Below are 26,624 nucleotides of genomic sequence, written 5' to 3' on the forward strand. Positions count from 1 at the left end.
TGTCTGACAGTCAAAGCCGTTGTGTCCAACAGTCAAACCCGCGATGCCTGACAGCTAAAGCCGCGGTGTCTGACGATCAAAACCGCGGTGTCTGACGATCAAAGCCGCGGTGTCTGGCGATCAAACTCGCGATGTCTGACAGTCAAAGCTGTGGTGTCTGACAATTAAGGTCGCGGTGTCTGACAGCCAAAATCGCGATGTCCGACAGTCAAAGCCACTGTTTCTGACAGTCAAGGCCGCGGGTGTCTGACAGTCAGGTCGCGATGTCTGGCAGTCAAAACCGCGGTGTCTGACAGTCAAGCCTACGGTGTCTGGCAGTCGAATCCGCGGGTGTCTCAAGGAAGCGGTGTCTGACGGCCAAAACCGCGGTGTCTGGCGGTCAAGGAAGGGGTGTCTAATAGTAAAAACCGCGGTGTCTGGCAGTCAGATCAACGCGTGTCTGACAGCCAGGGCAAACCGCACCACTTCGGCGGCGACACTGAGCAGGAATGTGATGGCAGAACGAGACAATCCCGCGTGACACACGTGAGAGACACGGGCCATCCACCTGACACACGGGGCGCGACAGCCACACGACACGCGCGGAGTCGTGCCCCATGCCTTTCACCGCCGGCCGATGCTTCTCACCCGGCGTTGAACGAATCACCGCCCCCGGCCCTCTCCTAGGCACGCCCCTGCTGCTCTCCTGGGCGCGCCCCTGCGCACGCCGCCGCGACCCGCCCTGGCGCCGCCCCTGCGCGTGCGAATGTCGGCGGCGACGGGCGTTGGTCGGCCTGAGCTGTGTTTATGTGCCGCCGCCGCGTGCGGCCCCGCGTGCCAGGTGCTGCATCGATTGAAGATTTGGCCGAGGCCTGCTGCTGTCTGTATCAGCCGAGGCGGCAGGCTGGCAGGACGTGATATGGAGAGGGAGAGGGAACGGTCGGGATGAGGGGCAGAGGAGGACATCACGTCTCTCACGGACGTGAGAGATGGGACGTATCACGTGCGCCTTTTGGCATAGGGAGGTAGAAGGTGTAAATAAATAAATAAATAAATAACCATACCCATACATGTATATATATATATATATATATATATATATATATATCAAGTCACAGCGGGCTCAGGATTGATGATATTTTTGAATGTTTCTCGATGAATCTGATGACGGTTGTCGCTTCTTTTTGATCTTCGTTTAAAATGGCAGCAAAGCTCATGATTCAAGGAAGGTATAGTTCGCCACATTGCATGACCTGGTAATATGCTACCTAATATTTCATCCATCATCGGACATTTTCCGCAGTGACGGTTTTAGACAATCTTGATATAGGCACATCTTTGTTAACTTGAAATTATCTTGTGCCTGTTTTAACATGGATCTCATGCCTACATACTGCAACGGGTATCGGGTATCGGGTATCGCAACACAAACATGAACATTTACGCATTTGTAATTTATTTACGTAATTTGTAATTTATTTACGCATTTGCACGCGTCCCATTCGCACTCAGCGGTAAGAGAGCTCTCGCAGATGCAGATCCGTCTGAACATTTCACAGACTCACGGCTGAGCGGCTCAGGCGATCTGGGATCAACGGCAGGTTCACCCTTACTCAACTCAGGCGTCCCGGCAGCTAGAGGGACAGGACGGGGCTTAAGCCTATGGCGGTGCACCAACCACACTTTTCCACTTTCCTAAACCCGGATCCTGTTACTGAGCTCGCCTACTTTGGTCACAACAGCGGGGTTCCATGGCTGAATGAACTTACAGTACTCGCCTCGCCTGGTGACGCGCTTGAACAGAAACACCGGTCCAGCTGGCTAATAAGTGAACTCGTTCAGCTCATGCACGTATAGCCGTTTATTCCTGGCACTGCTCTCGTCCAACCTGCTGATAGCGAAGTGACTCAGGCGCTCAACATAAGCCGCTATGGATTTGGACGCGAGGGCATCGAACCCGACGTCAGTCAGCAGACGCGGCTCACGTCCGAACATGAGGAAGAACATGAGGAAGAAGGGGCTGCAGCCTGGTGGCTTGTGCACCCGCGAGCGATGTCCCGTCATCAACAGTGGCAAGTGCATCTCCCACTCGTCATGGTTATCGTCCAGGTATTTGGAGATAATATTCAATATGCCTCGCACCATGCGCTCGCATTTTCCATCACCCTGAGGACGGCCACTAGGAACGTTGGCCTGCTTTATGCCCATCAGTCTGCACACCTCTGACATAACCTGACCTCGTAAGTTGGCGGCACACTCAGAATGCAGGTACTTGGGACAGCCAAAGCGGGAAAACAGGCCATCAACGAGCGCAGTGGCAGGCGTTGCCACAGGCATGTCCGGCAGAGCAAAAACGTCGCGATAGCGAGTGAAGTGGTCAGTGCACACCAACAGATGCTTGTTGCCCCGAGCTGTTGCATGCAAATTTGTTACAAAGTCAATGGAGACCACTTCCCACGGTTCGCACGATCGCAGCTCTCCCACCGAAGCACGAGGCTGTGAGACGGGTGTGTTACAGGAGCTGCAATGCTCACAGCTCTTGTAATAGCCGTCGATGTCAGCCGTCATAGTCGGCCAGCAAAACCTCAGCTGAGCCAGAAAAAACAGCTGATCGCGACTGAAGTGGCCTCCGGTGGGGCTGGTATGAAGTGACGTCAGAGCACCTGGAACAAGACTGGCAGGCACCACTGCTTGCAAACGCTCTTTGCCAAGTGGACGTCTTATGAAAACACGAAACAAGACAACCTCCACATGACGAAGACATGTGGAGGGTGTCTGCCCTCCTGCTTGCTCTGTCAGCTTTGTGCTGAGGGTGAGGGCGTCATGTGTGTATGAACACTGCCGCAGCAATGGACGGGCGCCCGCTGAAACCCGAAGCCTCGACGGCTGGTGACCTGCGGGGAGGTGGAGAGTTATCTCGATAATCCTCGCGTCTCCTCCCTGCTCCTATTGAATGTAACTCATGGTGACCTGTGGAGAGATGGCGAGTTATCTCGGTAATCCTCTCGTCCCTTCCCTGTTCCTGGAAAGATGGCGAGTTATCTCGATAATCCTCGCGTCCCTTCCCTGCTCCTGTTGAATGTAACTCATGGTGACCTGCGGAGAGATGGCGAGTTATCTCGGTAATCCTCTCGTCCCTTCCCTGCTCCTGGAGAGATGGCGAGTTATCTCGGTAATCATCGCGTCCCTCCCCTGCTCCTGCTGAATGTAACTCATGGTGACCTGCGGGGAGATGGCGAGTTTCTCGGTAACCCTCGCGTCCCTTCCCTGTTCCTGTTGAATGTAACTCAGGGACCAATTGGTCAACTGAACATGTCATGCAGACACACCTGACAGCTGGAACTTCTTCCGTTTGACAACCAGCATCAGCAGTCTCCAGCGGTCTCCTGCTCAGAGCGTCAGCAACCACGTTCTCTTAACCAGGACGGTACACAATGTCAGACTTGAAACCACCAAGCACGTGTAACCAGCGAGGTAGCATACCGGAAGGATTCTTGAAATTCATTAGCCATTGCAAACTGCTGTGGTCCGTTCTAAGCTTGAACTTCCTCCCTGGCAAGTAAGGTGGAAAATACTGTGTAAACACAACGCAATCCAGCAACTCCTTTTTAGCGGCAGAACTTCTGAGACTTCAAAACACGCTGCCTACCAACGACAACGACGTGGTCTACTCCATACTGCTCCTGCAGTAAAACTGCTTCCATTCCCTCGCCTCTTTTGTGCGGTCGAGAGTAAACGTACCAGCCCCAGGACCGAAGCGAGGCGGGGCAACTACTAAAGCTCTGTGGTTGTAGATGCGTGGTCAGACGTCTAGGGAGTGTCGTTGTGGGACCAGTATACGCACTATTAGGTAGGAGTGCACAGTCATCTATGCTGCATTTATGGTGATATGGGACGCTGTTTTCTTTGAGTAGAGTCTACACATGTGTAGGATTATTTTTCATGATGAGGGTGGATGTAGATGGACTCAGGCGAAAAGATGTTAGGCTTGATGTTATCATAAGGATTCTTCGTTTGCAGATTATAATGGACAATGCTGTGCAGGCCTAGTTCGTCACCTTTGTAATCGGGGAACATGTTTTTAAAGAACAGATCATGATACTTACTAAAATGGGGAGAGCGGGGAGCACAGGAACATGAAGTGTTTTGCGCATCACGGATATCCGTTGTTAGCTGGCAATGATCAGCATATGTAATGCGTTTGCATGTGGTATGGTTGCGCTATAGCGGTCTGATAAAGAACTGATGTATGTAAGCGTGCGATCCATGCTAGATCAGCGACGAGATAACTCAAATTTTACAAATATGTGCTTGTGTCGACTTTGTCTAAAATCCGCACTCACTCTAGGAAATGTCCGATCGGAGATTAAATGTTAAAAAAAGCATGGCTAATAGCAGGTCACTGCAATATGGTAAACTTCATTTCCTTTGCATCATGAGCTTTGGTGCCCTTTCAACATCGAGATAAAAGGAAGGACACCAAACAATGAGCATCGAGATGAAAAAAAAAACTGTCATTAGATTTGTCGAGAAAACATCCTAAAGGTTCATCAGTCCTAAGACCACTGTAATTACAAAAATGCATCAATAATAATCTGCTTCCCAACACACACACACACACACACACACACACACACACACACACACACACACACACACACACACACACACACACACACACACACACACACACACACACACACACACACACACACACACACACACACACACACACACACACACACACACACACACACACACACACACACACACACACACACACACACACACACACACACACACCACACACACACACACACACACACACACACACACACACACACACACACACACACACACACACACACACACACACACACACACACACACACACACACACACACACACACACACACACACACACACACACACACACACACACACACACACACACACACACACACACACACACACACACACACACCACCACACCACACACAACACACACACACACACACACACACCACACCCACACACACACACCCACACACAGCACACACACACACACACACACAACACACACACACACACACACACACACACACACACACACACCACACACACACCACACACACACACCACACAACACACACCACACACCCACACACCAAACACACACACACCACACACACACACACACACACACACGCACACGCACACGAGCTTGTGCACGCACGCACACACGTACACACGCCACACGCACGCGCTCGCAAACGCACACGCACATACGTGCACATACACACGCACACTCATATATATATATATATATATATATATATATATATGTTCACGAAAATAGAGGCGTATATGAGCATATCGTGATCGAGGCATCGCCTGTTCATTTCCTTCGGAAATGGACTGGTGTATTCAACCTTGCTTCAAGATGCAGCGTTCAGATTTTCTGGACTATTACCAGTGAGCCGCCGAGCGGAAATGAGAGCCGGTGCACCGTGTCGTCCATTACAGCGGCGCACGATCGATAAGTGCTCCTTGCGCGTGCGTGCGTCGCGCTACGTGAACGCGTCCCCTGTTGGTGTGGCGACATTGCTGCGTCGTCATGGCAACGCCAGGGCTTAAACGAACGCCGCCCGATGGCGCATGGAGACTGAGAACATGCCGCACGCAAAAGTTGTCTAATTTTCATATTTCTATAGCGGGATGGAAGCTGGATTAAGCATAGTTTTCATGTTCAGTATAGCATGTGTGGAACAACGGAACATCGGCACACTTTTGTGCCGGAGTATTATGACTGGCTTTGCACATATGCAATTTCAACAGAAAGAACGCAAGACAAACGCAGCGGTACAGCAGGTCGATTGAAAACTAATCTGGCGCTGGCGCATCCTCTTCATGCGCAGTTTTGGTATCTTTGTAGAAGGATGAGCTACCTGATGCATTCCATTGCTGTGCGCTCTGGGCAACGGCTGCTGGTAAAGCTCCGGCGTTTCCATCACATGTCTGGCATGGCTGACACTTGGCTCTCGCTGACGGCTGACACCGAAGCAGCTCTCGCTGTCGCTGCTCGCCCCACCTCTGGCATCTCACAGCACCCAGATGTGACCAGCGCTGGTGCGGCAGACCTGATGAGGCCCTCGTCAGGCAACCGTCGGCTGGGACCAGCCCGACGACCGTCAACAGCGCGTGCCTCAGCGCTGGTGCGGCAGACCCGATGAGGCCCTCTTCAGGCAACCGTCGGCAGGGACCAGCCCGACGACCGTCAACAGCGCGTGCCTTAAACATCTGTGTTTCGTTCGGACACGCTTTCCCTAATACCACTTCCCGAAGTCGCCTGCGGGCGATGTAGACAGCTCACGTTTGTGCAAGCTATACCAAATTGCTTTTGTTAGGAAAAACTGTGTGTGGAAATGTCAGCGCTAATCATGCACTAATTGTTCATTTTACATTGTAATGAAGAGATTGGAACAATTGGATTGCAGCGAACAAGAGCGTCGGGGTGTCTTCTCCCGACACCTCGCCCGGTGATAAGCTTTCGCTGTGATACCATACCTACCGCGCAAGTTGGTACAGGCATGGCACTGCTGCGTGTGGCCAGCTTCCCACCGCGTTCACGTCAAGGCAAGTACGCAGGAAATATTACGGACCAAAGGCTGAAAGCCTGGCGAAATAGGTAGTACACCATTTGAAAAAGCGAGATGCCTCGTAACCTTTTACACGTGAAGTAGAACGCTGCAAAATGTTTCGGGCGCTTCTGGCTCAAACCTGGCTGGCGCGCGAAACTTAACAGGCTATTCTTGTGTGGCGAAGGCGCGCTTAGTACGCACGCACAGGTGGACAGCGTCAGGGCTGATTGCAATCAACCCACAGGTCAATAGCCCCACTTACACACAGATCAGTGAGCCCAGAGGTGTGCGGCGCCCGCGGGTTAAGGTCGCAGGTCGAGGCGAATTCTGCCAGAACTATGGCAAACATGGCAGAGGAACGGGCGGATAACAGGGTGGAGGGAGGGCATCCGTCCCAGCGGAGACATCGCCAGTGGGGGAGCGGTTCTGTCTTTGAGCGCTCGTCAGGTTACCAGCGGTGGTGACGTCACGGAGGCATAAATATTCTGGCTGGCTCACCCTGAAGTGTCTAATGCTGGCCTCCATTGGTAATCGAGCTTTTCCATTTCCGGCTTGGCAGGCATTTGCAGATTGGGTGAGCGTTACGAATATTCTAATTCAGCTGTCTATATTTGACTGCGACTTGTCCGGCTCCGGTTCGCAGCTACCTCCCAGGGTGGTAGATGAATGGTGGACATGCGACGACTCATGGTCAACACAAAAGCACCCAATGGTACGTAACAGATGAGGAGCAGGCTTCCCAATATGCAAACTGTTCGTGATGAACGGACCGCGGGGACTCGCGCTAAACCAACAAACATGACGCAACACACCAGCATGATTTACTGCGGTGTAATGGCCATGCGCGACGATACTCTATGTCCCGGATGATCTATATGGCGGTATCTACATCGGGTGCAACTGAGTGGGCTGAGGGCGAGGCGCTGGTCCCCCGCTCATTCAGCCGCCCCGACTCAAGCCTCTCCGGAGAGGCCCTCTCCTCGATGACTCGCGGTCTTGGCTCGCCCCCCCCCCTCCCCCCCTCCACTGCTGGCACGCGCGCCGGTCTCGAACACCCTGACTCCGCCTCTGCCGCCGGCCGCCTAGGTGACCTGCCTGGCGGCGCTCCTGGCCATTGGCGCCGTATCAGCTGGCGGCCGCCGTGGCCGGCGCGTGCGTGCGACACTGCAGCCGAGGTCGGCCGCGGAGCACGCGAACGCCGACCAGAAGCGCGCGAACGCCGGCCAAAAGCGCGCGAACGCCGACCGCCTGGCGCGAGTCCGTCGCCGCGTGGGTGTCGCTGTGTCGCGAGTGGCTTTGTGCAGGTCACGCCGGCCACGGCCGCGCCCCCGGCCGCATCCGGCGCGCCCCGTGCCCGACCAACCGCGGTAGAGGGGAGGACAGGACGACGGCGGCGGAGAGGGAGTTCCGGTCGTAGGCGGAAGGCCGTCTGCAGAGGTGAGGACGCCGTAGAGGAGGCCTGCGCGGAGACTGGAGCACGGTGCGGAACACGTGGTGCAGACTTGGGAGACTTGACGGGAAGGTGGTGTGTATGTCGGCGGTGGGGCTTGGGACCACCTGGGCCCGGTCTCCAGGTCATGTAGGCCCGGTCATCAGGTTCTCATACGAACCCGCTCGAGATCAGCGCGTGGAGGATGAAACGGTTGCATGCGCGGAGTTAGTTACAATTAGTACAGTTAGTTACAGTTAGTACAGTTAGTTGCAGTTAGTACAGTTAGTTACAGTTAGTACAGTTAGTTACAGTTAGTACAGTTAGATACAGAGCGAATGCATCGACGGCCAGATGCCTCCGTTCGCCACGCGGCCTCGCATAACTTGGATATGATGGTGCTTTAAGCGATAACTGCAAATTTCCATGGATAGCTACGTATGCGCATAGTCTGAACCTTTTGCGACAATACTTTCAACATGATAAGCTGGACGAGACACAGAGTTGTCCGGCGGCATGACTTGTTGGGCTTAAGCGGCTCATACAGGTCGTTGCTATTTCCAACCAAGTTGTTGACAGTTAACAGCGAAAGAGCACAAGGGTTAAACTGGCCGTTTGTAATTAGTTGTAAGTCCAGGAAGAATGCTTATTTCATCAACAGCAATCTTTGTACAATGCGAGGGAACATTAAAATTGGCGAAAATATAGATTATGTTATGCATCACTGCAGGGTACCAGCATTGAGACAGCATGTTATTCCAACAGGATTGTGGCGCATTGGAGCGGATTATGAACTACAAAAATGGCAGCATTTCCGTAATGTTACATTGGCTGGAGTTGAGAGGTTGTCTTTTGCAGTGCTTCCTTGGCGCTAGAGATCTTGAAATCAAAGCAAGCAGCGGTACTCCCATCCCTTTAAGCTTTTCAGCCTGTCAATGGCTGAAAGGGCCTCCCTGCCGCATAACTGAATCAAATTGAGCCAGACGTGCTGCCTGGTCAGAACACACTTTAAAACCAACAGTCACTTATTCAGCTGCGCCTTGTAAGACATTTGGGGAGAAAGTAACCTCTGTGAAACATTTAACTGAGCGGAATGTACCTGTATCACTGCTGGTTCCTAATTAGCTAAGTACGATATATACCAGGTTATGTGTCATGTATGAAGTACCTAACACATTGATAAAACAGTTGTGATAGCCTTATTTCCCGTAGGAAAACCACCAGAATGGAGATATAGATGCGTAAATATTTCGGCAACACGCATTTATCGAATCCAATAGCACAAGTAAAACCATTTTACTACCGCTATTCGCTTCAAAAAGGCGTGCTGCCGAAATGTCAGCGATCCATATTTTCATTCTCCTGGCTTTTCTACAAGGAACAAAAGCCACTACCACTGCCTTATCTATGTGCATAACGTTCTTCGCAAATACACTTACATAACGTTCTTCGCAAATCAAACAACTTACGTAAGTACCTGACGCAGTTAAATTTGAGTGAAAGCATATTCAAACTCCAGAATGTTCACTCAAGTGATTGTTCTCGGCTGGGGGCGGTTCTCTGAGAACGACGAATGCCGTTATCACTTGCCCTCTATGATAATAACGGAGCTGAATCCGCCCAAAGAATCAGGGACATTTCCCTTTTCTATACAGCATGACAGCGCAAAAGCCACCACCCGTCATGACGTCGGACACATCACCCATCATGACGTCATGCACCTCTCTCCTGTCCTCTTAAGAACAGTAAGACACGTGATACTAAACGTTACGGTGTGCCTGGAGCGCCAAGTTTTTTTCTTCTCAAAACTTTTCATTTTTTGTACATTCATCAGCCCTTGACGTGCAGCCAACAGACGCTCTGATGTGCTGCAGTTTCGCAAAATTACGAAATCCCTGATTGTGTTCGAATGTTCGAATGGTGGTGGTGAAGATGGCAATCGACGGGTGTCACTTTCCTCTTGGCGTCCTCCTGGCTGCATCCAGGCGAACGATGTGAGGTCATCCACAGTGCTTTGGACGGCACGTCGTACCCCGCTGTAGCACGACAGCCACGGCGCGTTCAGATGAGTTCCTCTCACACAAACCTCTGCTCACTATTGCCTGTCTCATCGCAATCGAGAAGGTCAGCTCGAAGGGTCAAAAGCTATTTACCGTACACAATATTATTTTACGATATCATTTTATGAAATACATGAATTATTAATGAATTTATATCATGTAATATAATATAAATAAATTAAATGATAAATAAACTTTGTTGATAAATTAATATTACACAATATCATTTTACAATATTATTTTACCGTACACCACTGCCCCAGCTCATTGTCACGAGCCTGGATCAAAGGGCTCCAGCATGGACCACAGACGGTCGACGTCCTGTAGAACCTGACGCCGCACCGACGTCAGCTGGTCACGAGCCGGGTCGGGGCAGCGTCGGGCAGCGCGCCAACAGACCGACACCTCCCCAAACAGGCGCACAGGGGGGGGGGGGGGGGGGGCAAGCGCGACCGGGCCGCGACCGTCGCCGAGTTCGGCAAACAGTTTGCGCAGTGCGGCGGGTGCGACGGCGAGTCTGGGCCACGATAGCGCGTGCGTGTGTCGCCGGTTTTGTCGCTGAGTCACGCAGCCGTGTTTGCCGCAGCCCTTACCACACTGCTGTACAGTTTTTGGTCGGTTTCACGTTGTTAAACTATTGATATGGACGTTGTCGATTCTTATCCCACTGTTTTTCAGCATGTCAGAATCTAACCAATCCGAACTGTTAGCATTTCCTGTCGGTAGTAATTTGGTTTCCTTGAACTCTGTCGGTAATTAGATTTGGATCATAATTTTTTTATACCACTGGGCTTTCTTGCAACAACGCCTTGTACCATTTCGTATTCCGTGAATTTTTTACCACATACCACCATACGCGACGCGCCATCTGGCACCTAATGATATGCAATGCGCTCCACGCTTGTTTAAAACAGAGAGGCTGTTGTTCCCATATGTCCATGTTCAGGGAAGGTGTCATTGACCTAGTAACACACAGGGGCGAACATGCAGGTGGGAGGGGGGGGGGGGCGCTTGATGCACGAACGCACCTCAGCCATCGGCAAGAGGCGAGCGAACACATTTACGTTGTCGTGAGGTGGAGAGGTGCGTGTCGGTGGTCCACTCAGGTGTCGGTGTTGAGGGGTAGGCAGCCCTCTGTGTCGGCGGAGGGAAGGAGGGAGTCCTCTGTGTCGGCGGAGGGAAGGAGAGTTCTCGTGTCGGCAGATGGAGGGGGGACCCTCTGTGTCGGCGGAAGGAAGGAGTTCTCGTGTCGGCGGAGGGAAGGAGAGAGTTCTCTGTGTCGAGGCGGAGGGAGGAGAGAGTTTCTCCGTGTCGGCGGAGGGAAGGAGATAGTTCTCTGTGTCGGCGGATGGAGGGAGGGAGCCCTCTGTGTCGGCGGATGGATGGAGGGAGCCCTCTGTGTCGGCGGAGGGAGGAGAGGAATCCTCGTGTCGGGGGAGGGAAGGAAAGGAGAGTTCTCTGTGTCGGCGGAGGGAAGGAGAGTTCTCCGTGTCGGCAGATGGAGGAAGGGAGCCCTTGTGTCGGCGGAGGGAAGGAGAGAGTTCTCTGTGTCGGCGGAGGGAAGGAGAGAGTTCTCTGTGTCGGCGGAGGGAAGGAGAGTTCTCCGTGTCGGCGGAGGGAAGGAGAGAGTTCTCTGTGTCGGCGGAGGGAAGGAGAGAGTTCTCTGTGTCGGCGGAGGGAAGGAGAGAGTTCTCTGTGTCGGCGCGAGGGAAGGAGATAGTTCTCTGTGTCGGCGGATGGATGGAGGGAGCCCTTGTGTCGGCGGATGGATGGAGGGAGCCCTCCGTGTCGGCGGAGGGCAGAGGGAGTCCTCTGTGTCGGCGGAGGGAAGGAGAGAGTTCTCTGTGTCGGCGGAGGGAAGGAGAGTTCTCCGTGTCGGCAGATGGAGGGAGGGAGCCCTCTGTGTCGGCGGATGGAGGAAGGGAGCCCTCTGTGTCGGCGGAGGGAAGGAGAGAGTCCTCTGTGTCGGCGGAGGAGGAAGGAGAGAGTCCTCTGTGTCGGCGGAGGAAAGGAGAGTAGCCTCTGTGTCGGCGGAGGGAAGGAGAGAGTTCTCGTGTCGGCGGATGGAGGGAGGGAGCCCTCTGTGTCGGCGGATGGAGGGAGAGAGTCCTCCGTGTCGGCGGATGGAGAAAGGGAGCCCTCTGTGTCGGCGGAGGGAGGAAAGGAGGACTTGTTGCGGATCTTCGGACCGGTTCATCAGCGCATTGGGGTAGCCTCGAGGACATGCATGCTTCACGAACCCCTCCTTACAGAGCCCATCTGATTAGGCAATTTGTATTCCCCTGAAACTGCTTGGCCCCGTCTCACCGAGCTCGCAGTTGAGCAACAGCTGATCTCACTCTTCCCATGAGTCCACTGCTGCTGAAAAGTTCCCTGCCCGGGTCGGCCTGCGCCGTCGGCGCCTACCGCGACAGCTGTGGCCACTCGCCGCGAGTGTGCGCCACGGCTGAGGGCACCGCCAGGCGGCGCCGAGCCCCGCCGGTCGCCGCGCCGCCCAGCGCGCGCGGCTCCCCGGCTCCCCGCTGCTGCCCACGCCCGCATTATGGCCGGATCGCCTGTTGGCGCCGACGGCGGGTCGGCCCCCGCGCCAAACGGAGCGTCCGGGCCAGGCGGCGGCGGTTCTGTCCTCAAGCTCCCGGCTTGGATGGCGGGGCGGTGTCGACACTGAAATATGTAGAGCATTCGATCATCAGGCCGGCAGCTCTCTGGTCTGAGAGAAGCGCCATCAGCACTGCACCACCTACCAGCACAGGTCACTGGTCACTGATCACTGACCACTGATCGCTGGTCATAGGTCACTGGTCATTGGTTATTGGCCATTGGTCATTGGTCGCTGGCCACTGGTCACTGATCACCGGTCTCTGAACACTGGTCACTGGCCACTGGTCACTGGTTACTGGTTACTGGTTACTGGTTACTGGTACTGGTTGCTGGTTACTGGTCACTGGTAACTTGTTAATGTTAACTGTTAACTGTTAACTGGTTACTGGTCACTGTTCACTGATCACTGGTTACTTTTCACTGGTCACTGGTCATTGGCCACATGCCACTAGTCGCTGGTCACTGGCTGCTCGTCACTTACTGCTGGTCGCTGACCACTGACTGTTGATCACGGGCAATTGATTGCTGGTTTCTGGTCACTGATCACCAATCAACATCACTGATAGTTGGTCACTGCTGTCCGTTGCACGGCCTGCTGACTAGCGCGGCTGATCAGTGACATCGTGATTAAGTCAGCGCCGCGAGACTATCGCCGGGGAAGCCACCTCCACGCGGGCTCGTCGAGACAGGGACCGCCGTCATATAAGACCCTGGCCACGCCCCAGCACGTCGCCCGCGTCAAAACTACAGCGGTTCCCAAACGTCACTGTCACAGCTGTAATGCGAGAAAAACGCGCTGCGGTGGGGGAACCTTCGGAGACGATGTACACGCAGTCTGATGCGCTATGTAGCACCGCCGTGTTGACTCGAAAGACGGTGGAGGAGTCGCCGCCACCTCCGTAGGTCCGGAGGAGCGCCGCCTCCCTCAGCCTACGGCGGCCCCTCCATCACCGCCGAGGACGGCACGCGTCGGCCGCCGCTCCGTGACCCGACACGGAGGGCGAGCGATGCTGGCGCGGCTGGCACGGGCGGCCGCCGCCGGCGACGGAGGCGTCTGACCCACGCTCAGAGGTGACGGGGCGGCACGCGTGGAAGGCCGCAGGGGTTTGTTCGTAATGTGACGCCGGGACGTGCTTTGTTATGAGGGTCCGCACGGTCCCCGCACCGGGAGACAGCTCGTGACGTGGTCAGAGCTAGGAGAAGAAATTCGTGGGGTGGAGATGGGAGATGGGGTGGGAACCTAGACGTAGTGGACAGGCAGAGGAAAACATAATTGCATTCTGATGTTTTGGGAAGGCTAGACACAGCAGTTCTTTAACTCATGCGTCTGGAGCGACCGCTGGCCTACAGAGGTCCCCTCTGAATCATGGTGGGTCATATTTGTGGTACCTTCTTACGTCACATTGAAAACGTTAGAGATAGAAAAGAATCGCAAAAATGCTCGGCAGCGCGCAAAGTATTGCTGTTCAAGTAGGAGTGCATCGTTACAGGCGGCGTTGTGAACAGCTGGCGCTGGTGACGTCATGGGAACGGCGAACACTTGGACGTTTTTACTTCACGGCCGGGAGCCGACCAGCTGGGCATTTAAGTGCCGCCGTGTTAAGGACACATAGCGCCACTGTGGAAGACTTTTATCTGTTAGAAATATATCGCACGTTTTGTATGCATCTCGCATGCGTATGGTATGGTATACGCCACTTTTCAACAAATAAGTGCACAGCTTTGGTGTGAACCACCATGAACCACCACGAACCACCATGAACTCTGCCGTGAAAGCTCGTGACGTGTCTGAACCCTAGCAGACTCCCCGTTTGGATTCAGACATGCCGTCTGCTGGAAATGCAAGTATTGGACTGCAGCTAAAGCAGCAGTACGCTATAAGCCGCCGGCGGATTCAGATTTACTGTGACGGGTGGGTTCGGTCCACGAGAGAACTGCGATTTTGATTGATTGAATGATTGACTGATTGATTTCGGTAGCCATTGGCCTCCGGACCGCGATGTCACGTTCAAGGGCGTGCCTGTTAACTGTGGCGCCCAACGCCTACCGATCGATGGGTGTGAAGCGGGTGGAATCCGTTCAAACTGAGAGCTCCAGTTCGCAGATGATGGCCCCGATGTGGTGAGCTAATTGCCATTGGTCACATTCTGCTTGCACTACAATTGGTGCAAGGCCCTGGTTGTTATCAAAGACACCAAAGTCATGATTTTCCTTACATTCCAGCATTTAGACACACGTCTCCGAGGCTTGCAAACTCTAGCGCGTGTGCATGTTTAAGACCTTCGTTAGACGTTACGATGATATCACCTGACAAGTTGGAGCGCTTTGGTTACGGGCGCCGTAGAGGCCATTAGCCTCAAGTCAAGGCACCAGCGCGTCGCGGTACCCGGGTTGCTGGGTCGCTGCCGGTACCAAGCACGCCCAACTCCTTCGAACTTGGCTCGATTTGCGCAGAGTAAGTCAGAGTGTCACATACTGATGGCGCCTTTGTGTGTCACTGGTGCAGTTCTGCGAAGCCTGGTGCCATACATTTAAAGAACTTGAAAAACCTCGAGGGGCTTTTGCTATGAATGCATCGGAGGCGTGCACCACCCTCTCCGAGCGAGAGCAGAGACCAGCTCATCAGCGCCGCACCGGCGGCTGCTGGGGCGCACCGGCGGCGGCGCCCAAACGAAGCGGCTGCTGTGGCGATGTTGCCGCGCGAGGTCAACCACGTGCAACTAACCTCAGTGCTCCGCTGACTCGCCCGCTGGGCGGAAGGCTTCCGACCACGCCGGTGCATTATTCCCATCGGCGTTCAAGTCCGTCCCTTGCGGACAGCGCTGGTCCGTGCCCTCGTCACCGGGCTATCGGTTCCGCCCCGCGCGCCGGCCGCTACACCAGGCCCGCTTCCCCGCGCACCATTCTTCTTCGGAAGCGGCTCCTCGGAGGCGGCGGCGCGCGGCCGGCGCCCGCTCCAGTGCGCGCGCTCCGTTCGGCTGCGCCCGCTCGCCCGAGGCTAATAGCGCGGCGCGCCAGCTGGCGCAGCGGGCCCGAACACGGCGTGACGCGCCCGCAGGGCACCGGCCGCTGCCGGGAGCGCCGGCGCCGCGGGCGCGCCGCCGCGCTCCGACGCCCGTGGGGGTGACATCCGCCGGCGCCGTTTGCTGCGGCCCAGTCACCAGCTGGCGGCAGGGTCTGCTCTACGTTTGCCGACCCGGCGTGCCTCTTCAGCCCCACCCGTTCTTTACCTGTCGGCCTAACATCTTTTGGGGATTTGGCTCGAAGCCGCCACAAGTTATGAGTAAGTTCAGTAATTTATGCCCCTCCTTGGCATGGCCGTCTGGCTCCTTTCTTTGATTAAAGTCTTATTACCACCTTGCAATATATTTTCGCTTGATTCAACTATTATTGTTTTGATAAGCATACAGTTTCATGGAAATGCAACTGTTCATGAGGCCAAAAGATTGCACCTTACTATGTAGTGGCATTTCATTCAGCATGGCCTTCACAATTATTGGCATATATCCACATAGCCATATCCACATGCATCCATACAAATCCACACATATCCCCACACATGCGCATGGATCCGCATAGCCCACATAGGCCCTGTCCGTCGCCACAACCACGCGTCTTGGACATTATTCACCTAATGCCGCCTGCTACCTGCGCAATTTGGCTGTCCATGTATTGACCCATCAATGAGTGCCTCCAATGTTCGTTATACCACGATTCAGAGGTCCGTGACGGTAACAATTCTTGAGACAAAGCGCGAGCCGCACAACGGCCGGCCTCCAGCGGAGCCTCCGTTGGCGCGCCTTGAGGCACGCATGCGTCAGCAGCAGCCGGGCGGGGCAGGTCATGCCCCGTCTGTGATGCGGCAGCACGGCTTAGAGGCCTTCAGTCGCGCTGCCAAAGCCAGCGGTGCCTTCGAGCTGCCGAGGGGGTGTTACCTCGTCCGTGGCGTGCATGGCCGAGGGGCAACCACTGGGATGAGGAGCAGCACATCCGCCGCAAGCTCAGAGCTCTCGGCGGGCGCTTCGTCAGAGGGCTGAACACCTGGACTCGGCATGACGCGCGGCCAGATTCCACCGCAAGCTCAGAGCTCTCGGCGGGCGCTTCGTCAGAGGGCTGAACACCTGGACTCGGCATGACGCGCGGCCAGATTCCACCGCAAGCTCAGAGCTCTCGGCGGGCGCTTCGTCAGAGGGCTGAACACCTGGACTCGGCATGACGCGCGGCCAGATTCCGCCGCAAGCTCAGAGCTCTCGGCGGGCGCTTCGTCAGAGGGCTGAACACCTGGACTCGGCATGACGCGCGGCCAGATTCCACCGCAAGCTCAGAGCTCTCGGCGGGCGCTTCGTCAGAGGGCTGAACACCTGGACTCGGCATGACGCGCGGCCAGATGCTGGCCGCCCCATCGCCGCGATTTCATGAGAGGGCAGTTTGGATTGGTCTTGGATGATGTCCAGACGTTTGTGGGCGCCCTCGGGAATTGAGCGCGGTCGCAGATGTGCACGTCCAGCATGTCGGTCTGCAGAACATCGTCATGCTGTCCGTAATGCATTATAGTGTTGTCCGTTAAACAGACCATTACGGCGGACTTGACAATACTTTTGCGAAATACAGGCGGTATGATAATGATGATTCATAGCAAACGCTTTAAGAACCACGTAATAGCAATCGGGTTCTCGTGAAGGTTGCGGTGTTTCTCAGTGGAGTTAAGTGACTCTAGGCATCTGATTTTCTCCAGGACAATGCGTCTGTCCGTCCCTCCAGTGCCAGAGCGCACGCGTGCTCTGCCGCGCACAGGTTGCGCAGACCTGTGTTGCCTGCAAAGCTGCGTATTGTCGCCTGTGTTCTGGGCCCCCGCCCCGGGTTTACAGCGTCTTGGCCGGCGCCGGCAGCACTGCGGGCGTAGCCAGCCCATGGTCGGCGGGAGCTCTCGGTCCCAGGACACGCCACAAAACACCCCCTGCACGCTCGACAGCCGCCCACGCACCTCCTTTGGGACCGTAACTCATTAGATGCAGACATTACCGCACATTACGTAACGTTTAAATGCTATTTGTCGGCGAGCTTAATGAACACAAGGCTACCGCCTTATGGAGTGCCTGAAGGCAGTGCGGTGGATTGTTGTATCCAGTAACAACTTGATTCGAACTGCGTGGCTTCGACAGCCATCTTTTGCCAGCACGGGCCGTGAAATTGACTGAGCTTTAATGATGTTATTGGACGGTGCGTCCTGAAAGCACGCATGGCTGAGTCTACATAAATGCAACGACGGTTCATGCTGCTGTGATGCACTGCGTCATCATGCGATAAATGATCTCCTTTTCTTACGTATTGGCCTTCAGTATTCCGGCACTGACCCGTCAACACAAGCAACAGCGGTACCCGAATCCGTGCACACCTATGTTGACATCCTTACGCTTCACCAGTCATAATTAAATGATCCTCGCGGACATGGTTGTGGCCTTTCCTAGGTTTCACGCCGGCACCCAGACAGCGTGGTGCAGGAATGTGAGCAGCGCTACTCATGCGACACGGAACCAACTCACGGCGTCAAATATTGCGCAGCATCTCTCTGGAACTTTGACGCCCCCCCCCCCCCCCCCCCCAGCTGTTCCGTCCGCTCGAGGCCACATCACATGTGCGGTCACGTAACAGACCGCCGCTATGCGATTCCTGCCGCGGCCCGCTGCGTACTGTGAGGGGTCGTCGCGCATTTTACGCTGCCTGGCGTGCACCCCGCCGCCCTGCAAAAAACGTCACCCTGCTGGAGAGAGAGAAGAGAAGTCCTGCTGGAGAGAAGTCCTCCCCGTATGCGCCCGACGGCCGCTGCTCGTGTGGCGGCGGTGTCGGTATCCGACGCCAGCCGCCGCCGCCGCCGCCGCCGCCGTCGTCTCCGACCTTGAGTGGCGACGGCTTCGACAGCAGTGCCACGTCGTCAGCGCAGGGTCGGGGCTGATTTCGCCGCGTCACCAGCGCCTGTCCGTATCGACTCGCCACTAATGGTGGGTCGACATGGTAACCCGGAGCTGGGTCGGACGCCTCCAGCAGGCCTTCGGCGGTCGACTTCCGCAGCTCACTGCTCTGAAACACGCCACTCCCGCATTTTGTGAAACAACGCTCATTTTGACCAAGGCAGAGTGTTTGCGATCGGGTCAGGTCGACTGAGTTTGCGTATTATCACCGACGCGCTCGGTCTTTGCTCTGCGTTTGCTCTTCGCGACCCTTACCGTGCCGCTTGGTTCCCTTTCATCTAAACGTCAGTTTGGAACGGTCGTCAGGCCTTGGAGCCAGGTCCATGTCTACGCGTTTGGGAGATCCACGATAGACTTGAGGCTTTTGCTGCCCATCGTCTTGAGATGAAACGAAGCGACAGCGGTCAGCAATGCCGGACGCAGACAGTCATTCCACAAGCCTGCAAACAGCACCGCCCCAGCACCGCTATCAGCCACCGAATTTTCCTTGATCAGATGAATTTTCAAGAGTCGGGTACATGACACGACAGATGGCCACTGGAAGTCCCCGGGGTGTAAACAAGTCAACGGGCTAGCCGTGGGTCGCAGCTGGGCACCATATGCGGCCGTGACCTCGCCGGCCAGCGAGGCAAGCCGTCCCACACTGGAACACGTGCGGGCGGGAGCGGGATGATGTGGAAACTCGGTAAATCAGCAGCCAAGCCAGTCGAGCTTCTGAGGCAGGTACCAAACGGGATCAGCATCCTGCTGGCGGAGCTGGTATTTGCAGTGTATCGCTCAGCGTTTGCTGGGTCTCGGACGCCTGACTTCGTGTGTCGTTGCCTTGGACTGAGCGGCAGTGACCTAGGTGCAGCATAATCACGGCATTCACTGGGGTCATGATGACCCTGGTGGGCAGGTAGTGCTTCACATGTGGTGGACCATTCAATGCGTCAAGCAGCGTTTACCGGTGAAGAAGCATTCGCGGAATGTCAGCTGAAAGTTTTCCCATTCAATCCAAACTCCAATCAAATATCAGCCTTGGACCTCTGCCTTCCTAAAGGGACGGAAATGGCGTTCGCGGAATTTGGCAGCGCAGTGGAGTGGAGAGAGGGGAGAGTAGGTGCGGTGAAAACTTTTCGGCTGCTTCGTGAGACATCCGCTACGAGTGTGACCACTTGAGTGAGCGTGACATACTTATCCTAATTATGCCTAGCTAGGTCTTTGTCGCCTCAAATTTGCCCGTACAACGCAAGTTTTCGATTAAAAAGGGTATTTTCAGGTCAGTTCGACCCACACAGCTTCCGGTTGAATCCAATCAATCCTGAATGTCCCTCCAATCCCAGCGCGGATTCTTGGCCTAGCTTGGGCTCTTAAAGCGTCTGCTGCCGTTCGGAAGCTTAGAGGAGGCTTTGGATTTGCCCAATTTGTCAATGATGCTGACACTTCGGACGTGATTCTAAAGATGAGGCAAGAGCCTTCTGCTATTGTTTCGGTAAAAGCATGTTGCCGAGATATCAACTCAAATGCATCTTCATTCTCCTGGTTTTTATTCGGATAATGAGGCTAATACTACTGTCCTACCTGAGAACCAGGAGGGATCAATTCCTCCGGCAGATAGCTTAATGCGGCGATTACAGTAATCTGTGACATTGAGGCACTTGTTAAGGTCAAGGAACCTCATCTGGGGTGTACAGACGCATCGCCGGAGTGAAGGATTCGGCCGGACATGGACGTCAGCGCCGCTTCCTTCCGGTGACGAGAAGAGAAACCGCGCTGGCAGGAGTGTCACATCCGGCCTGGCGTCGTCGCCTGGCGACCCTCACGGCTGGTGGCGCTGCAGGCTTGCGCGGTGTTTTCGCGGTGTTTGGAGCCCGGAAGTGCGGCGCTGCAGCGTGCTATCAGCGCCGGCCAGCCGCCGCCGCCGTCGTCGCCGTCGCACTCTGGGGTTGCCCCTGTCTGCCTGCTCGCCTGGCGATAGTCCCGCCCCGTCGCTCCCCAGAGGAGAGGGCCGTCGCGAGCCGAGCTGGCGACGCTGGTCTGTGCCGGGCCCGAGTGTGTGAGTGGCCGCGGGCGGGCGCGGGCCGCCGAGCCAGGAGTGCCGCGGGAGCAGGCGGCGAGCTGCAGCGCTGCAGCACTCGTCGCGGATGTGACGATCCAGGACTGTGAGTACAGGAACGTCAGAGGTCTAGAAAGCGCTCTAGGCTTCTGAAGTGGAAACTGGAGTGCCGTGAATGTCCGGAGTGCCGTGGTCAAGGGCTGCGCGTGCCTCTGGTTAACATGGCGATGGGACACTGTTGCCCCGGAGGGTCTGCGTGGATGTGAAAAAGGAACATAGCCATTGTTTAGATTTGACTGATGGCGTAGTATCCCTGGGTTTTCATGAATGGCTATTGCGTTTATGTGCCGTCGATGCATGAATGAACGACCCATGGAAGACTGGTTTTTCGGAAGTAGCAAAGCCTATAGTGTGAGCACGCACGAGTGGTGTCCAGATATCTCCCCCATAGCCATGCCGCGCAAGAATAAGCATGGATGTTCACGCCGGACAAGCGTGCGCGATGACTCCACAAAGACGCCAGCCCGGTATTTCACAGACGGTTACGTCGGACCCCGGTATTTAACAGATGGTTACGTCGGACCCCAGTATTTAACATATGGTTACGTTAGGAACCCGATATTTAGCAGAGGATTGCGTCGGGGTGCCCGGTATTTGTCAGACTGTTACTTCGGTGCCCCCGTTTTTTAATAGATGGCTACTTCGGGACACTCGGTATTAACATATGGTTACTTCGGGGCGCTCGGTATCAACAGATGGTTACATCGGGACGCTGGGCACTTGAGATATGGTTACTTCGGGGCGCTCGGTACTTAGATGGAGACGTCGGGGCGCTCCGTTTTGCACATTTTGATGGTGCGACACCGCGTACACAAACATGCAGTGAACACCTGTATGGAGTATGGCAGCGGGGCGACTGTACGCCGCAGGTTTGAATGGCGGCCTACTTGGCCTGTGTATGTATCAACTTCTCACGCTGGTTATGTCGCAAACCTTCACTACTTGGCGTTAAGCCATGTTAGACTATCCTACACATTAACAAGTCGATTGCACGGTGGATAGCACTTTGGGCTTTTTATGGTCTAGGAGAGTTTTACGCAGCTCCCTGATAGCCGGGTAAATACCGTTCAGTGTGCAAAAGTATCACATGAACTTGAACGACATTGAACACAAGTTGGAAGAGAGAAGTCTTTGCGACAGTTACAAGACTCCAAAGCCGTTTCTTCATCCCGTCCCAGACCAGAAGCCTTTCTCATAAAGGCAGTTTGTTGTAAATTTGCATTGTAGTTTGTAAATTTATAGGCGTATTGGTAAAAATGTGTTTTATAAAGCAGACACCTACAAACAGCCACTACAAATTACAAATCTATAAAACCACACACAAAAATTACAGATCTCGCGAGAATTTCTACGATGTTTACCTTGGTATGTTTCATAAAGGCCAGCTGATTTTCCAGCCGCGGAGCACTTGCAAGACTAAAAGCACAGATCACAACTACAAATCAACGATGGCTTACCCCATTGTAGAAAAGGTGATCGTAAACTTAAGGCAATGCCCGTAGCCAAAATGAGTAGTGGACACGATGCTCGCAGAAGAAGGAGGCTTGCAAGATCTCCCGGGGCAAAATAAGCAAGCTCTCAGAGGAAGTGGAAGGATAAACAAGCTCGCAGGACACATTGCTCAGAGGAAGCAACTTAGTGACGGTGTTGATGGATTCAACAATCTCTAGCTCCGCGTTTGGCCCGTGCAACCAAGCGTGCAGCAAATTTATTCCTTTGCGCTATTACCCATCACTATAAGTGACCTTGGCAGCCGCACCGATCCGATCGAAGTCCTGCGTTGTCTTGTGCTCGCGCGTTGAGGGGGTGGGAAGGCGATAGTACGAAGGTGATCGTTTTCCGTGAGTATGTGTACTGGCATCCAAGTCGCTGCCAGGATGAAATGGCTGCACTAACAGGTTATGAAATGTCTTAATTTTAATTCTAGTTTCTACTGATACAAGTGAAAGCAGGTATACTCATCCTATCAAACTGCGGGCATGCGACGGCATTCACCCTGACGCCAAACTGGGGCAGCTGTCGCCGGGTGTGGACGATGCATGAGTCCCCTGTCTGTGAGTAGAATATAGGTGTCTATCATGGTAACAGAACACTAGTATTATGCTGGCTCACTGAGTCACTGTTTCGCTGGTTGCCGTGATAGTGCCAATATTATATTTGTTTACTTCTGCTTAAAACTGTAAGACGCACGGTGAATACAATGACGTATTTACGTGGTTACTGGCATTGGGGGACCTGATGTTCTGTTCCTTGAGACTTCCGATACATTGCTTTTGTTTTTGTCTACAAACTGCGATATTTATGATGATCCATGGCATAATTTGTTTTTTTTTCTGCGCTCGTCGGACATTGGCAATGCCAGCTGGTGGGCCAAACACTGGAGGAGGAGGGGGAGGGGGAGAGGAGATCTTAGATTTCGTATTGATGGAATCCCGTGCGACTCAGCACAGGGCAATGACGTCATTGGTAGCCTAATTTGTCATTGGCCCCCGCCGCTGCTAGCTCCATTGCCGTGGCGTAGCGGAAACGTGGGGTAGATGCAGCATTCAAAGTGATTGGAGGCCAGACAATAAATGACCATTTAAAATTTGATTGGAAGTATCAAGCAAAGTCGTACTGGTTCGGTTAGTGTTTCTATTGTCCTGAAAGCTGGGGCGTGAGCTTTTCTAAACGATTGGGGATAAGCCCAGGACCCAGGTGAAATGCATATTTTGTGATAGAGCGAGCCATCCCCCCCCCCCCCCAACAAATTATTCAGCGATATTACGCCCTCGTGAGGAACTGTGAACCTAACCTCGCCCTAAATACCTTTCTCAACGGCTCTTAGGCCACTTGACGTATGATAGTTTTTCAAGTTGGTGGCACGGAATAGTCCTTTATATTAGTAGTACGGTCATGAACCGCAGGTAACGTCTGAAGAAAGTCCTTGTGAGAGTTATATTTTCCTAAGATTTTGTAGCGTTGGGATCAGAACAATGGTGAGGGGGCAACCAAATATGGTGGACGGGTGTCACACGAGGGCCCTCACAAAAGAAACAAACCGACCCCTGCCTGCAAGGTCGTAGTCTTCAAACCCTGCTGTCGCTGCTGTTTGATTTTTGTGCAGGAGCGCAGTCAAGGGGGCGCCCAGTTCGGCCCACAGATCTTCATTTGTATCATTGCGCTCTTAAAAGATAAAAAATTGGCGTGATGCGCTCTCGCCGAGGTCTGCCCCTCCCTCTTAAGAAAATCTCGGTGAGTCCCTGCTGTTGGTACGAACTAATGGCAAGTGGGCGCGGAGGCTAGCTAAGCGCAGATGAAATAGAGCCACTGTGTCTTATCGTGGGGCTGCAGTGCCTGACAAGGGATCGTGTGTCAGCAAGGGAATCCGAGTCAGCAACGGACCCGTTTGCTAGAAAGGGGCAGTGTCAGGGCCTGAAATGTCAGCGGGCTTCTTGCATTATTCGGGGCCCCCGACAATAAACAGAGATATGAAATAGGGCAATAAAAGGGTCCGCATTGGTTGGGGCAATGGAATGGTGATGAGTCGGACAGCGGGCCCAATAACCAACAAAAGAAAGGAAAGGAAACTGGAGTCCGCTCAAAACTTGGGGACTTACATCAGGGGCCTTTTATAAAGCCCTGTGTCACCTCCGCTCCACCAAGATTCTGAGCGCGACCCTGGCCACGTGTACGTAGGTGACACAGAAACCAGCGCCAGAAGAAGCGGGGACAGCGAGAACAGTGAGCCTGACCGTGTGCATTGACGCCAACGTCCCGCTCAGTATGGGCGATGTAATTTCGGTTAGGTTTGCCGAATTACACGGAACCAATATTTGATACCGTAACGCATTTTTAGGGACTTAAGGAAGAAAGGGTACCTTTTCTCAGAAAATTTGGAATGCAATGCAGCTGTAACCAACGGAAACGCAAATATCCAGATCGTAATATGCATCGTGCGGGGCTGCGCGCTGCCCTCGCTGTGTCAAGACTCCAGTGGCGTCACGTTAACGTGGGGCGTATGGGGTGCTAAAGAGTCGGTTGGGCATACACGTTCTTGGCAAGGCCGGTGATTGGCGGCGGCAAATTACACGCGGCGTCGAGTTTTACAACTTCGATTGTACAACGCGCGCTGGCTTTATGAATCAGCTGTAATTCGTGCTTTGTAAACTCTAAATTACAAATCACAAAATACAACCGGTTTGTAACAATTCTTATGAGAAAGGCTGTTGCTGGCCTCTTATACCATGCAACACGTAGCATACGTGCGTGGACCACGTACCTCCCAGACCAGCTGATGTGCCACCCCAGACCAGCTGATGCACCTCTCAAACCAGCTGGCGTACCTCCCAGACCGGCTGATGTACCTCCCAAACCAGCTGGCGTACCTCCCAGACCGGCTGATGCACCTCCCCAGACCGACTGTTGTACCTCCTCAAACCAGCTGGCGTGCCTGCCAGACCAGTCGATATACCTCTCCAGACCAGCTGACGCACCTCCCAGACCAGCTGACGTACCTCCCGCTCCGTTGACCAGACGGGACAGGACGGGCTCGGTGCCCCGCGGTCCTGCCTGGCCGCCGGCCCCGCGCCGTATTGATTCGGCCTTCCCCGCCGCGCACGGCTGCTTCTCGTCCACCGCACGGCGGGCGGCCCTGCGGTGGACGCGGTCCGCCGTCCACAGCGGCGCGGCCAGGCAGACTCTGACTCTGAGTCTGACTTCCTGGCGGACGTGACTGACTCCCTGGCTCCTTCCGTCGGGCTCCAAGGCACGGGAGGGAATCAGCGCTTGCAGCGTCGCGATGGCGCCGTCGCGGAGGTGCGTGTCCGGTGCTGGCACGTTGCTAGGAGACGCCACTCCAACAGTGACGAGGGAACGGCCTGCGGCTGCTTGAAACGCGTCATAATAAGATGCACTTTTGTAGACAGAAATGGGCGGAGGTCGTTTGCGTGCTGAAATATTCGCCAGGTCATTCCAATATGACATACCAAATGCATATTGCCACGTTTTCCATTGGCCACGTTCTCTGAGTATCTTTCGGGCGGGTGAAATGAGAATAATCCTGACTGCAGACGATGCCACCGATCGCCATATGTGTCAGCTGCCTGCAGAGGAATGAACTCACGCAGCCCGGGGGCATTTAACAGCGCAGCTGCTACACAACACGCTTGGACGGAATATCCGGCCCGTCGTGTTCAGTCACATGACCTGGCGCTGACAGGCCGAGTGCGCCGGCAGCGGCGCCGCCCCGACCGGCGTGCTGCACCGGCGCCCATCTCGTCCGTGGCGCGCGGCTCGTGGCGCGTGGCGCGGAGCCGGCCAGCGTGGCGGGATGGTTTTGCCGCCCGGCTCGGCCCACCCGGTCAGGTTTTGCTGCGCTGACGAAGACACGAGTCGCCTGACAATGTCGGTTCGATGAGGCGGCTTGTTGATGGTGTACTGATGAAGTCCGGAGACGCGGCGCGGAGTCCGGACGCAGCGCCGGCGATGACGGTGGCGCGGATTCCGGAGACGCGGCGCGGAGTCCGGACGCAGCGCCAGCGATGGCGGTGGCGCGGAGTCCGTAGACGCGGAGCGGAGTCCGGAGGCAGCGCCGGCGATGGCGGTGGTGCGGAGTCCGGAGACGCGGCGCGGAGTCCGGAGACGCGGCGCCGGCGATGACAATGGCGCGGCGCCAGTTCGCTCGTTGGTTCGCAATGCCCGCGTGCGGCGCTAGCGCAGAGTCTCACTGTGATGCGAGCATAGGTTCTCGCAGCGAAACAAGCGTGGGTTCCCACTGGTCAAGATCTAGTGTTTGCCGCGGCACACCTGTGTCACTGCTGTTTGGGACGCAACGTCTGAATGCAAAATAGTGACTTCTTTTGTCTC

The 26,624-nt window shown here is 54.7% G+C and overlaps 1 protein-coding gene across 2 annotated transcripts in view; it reads left to right on the forward strand.

Annotated features, from left to right (window-relative positions):
* Positions 1 to 7,882: 7,882 nt before the first annotated feature.
* The window catches only part of LOC119089961 (E3 ubiquitin-protein ligase MARCHF8), a 42,632-nt gene continuing 23,890 nt past the window's right edge, over positions 7,883 to 26,624 (forward strand). Inside the window, exon 1 of one of the 2 annotated variants that reach the window (XM_037212765.1) lies at positions 7,883 to 8,057. The gene's annotated coding sequence lies outside the window, so the exon portion shown is untranslated. Of the gene's footprint in view, positions 8,058 to 20,638; positions 20,824 to 26,624 lie in introns of those variants that run through there. The other variant, XM_037212771.1, reaches the window with a different exon arrangement.

This window comes from Pollicipes pollicipes, unplaced genomic scaffold (assembly GCF_011947565.3).
Source record: "Pollicipes pollicipes isolate AB1234 unplaced genomic scaffold, Ppol_2.1 Scaffold_1600;HRSCAF=1878_pilon_pilon_pilon, whole genome shotgun sequence".
Classification (NCBI taxonomy): Eukaryota; Metazoa; Arthropoda; class Thecostraca; order Pollicipedomorpha; family Pollicipedidae; genus Pollicipes; species Pollicipes pollicipes.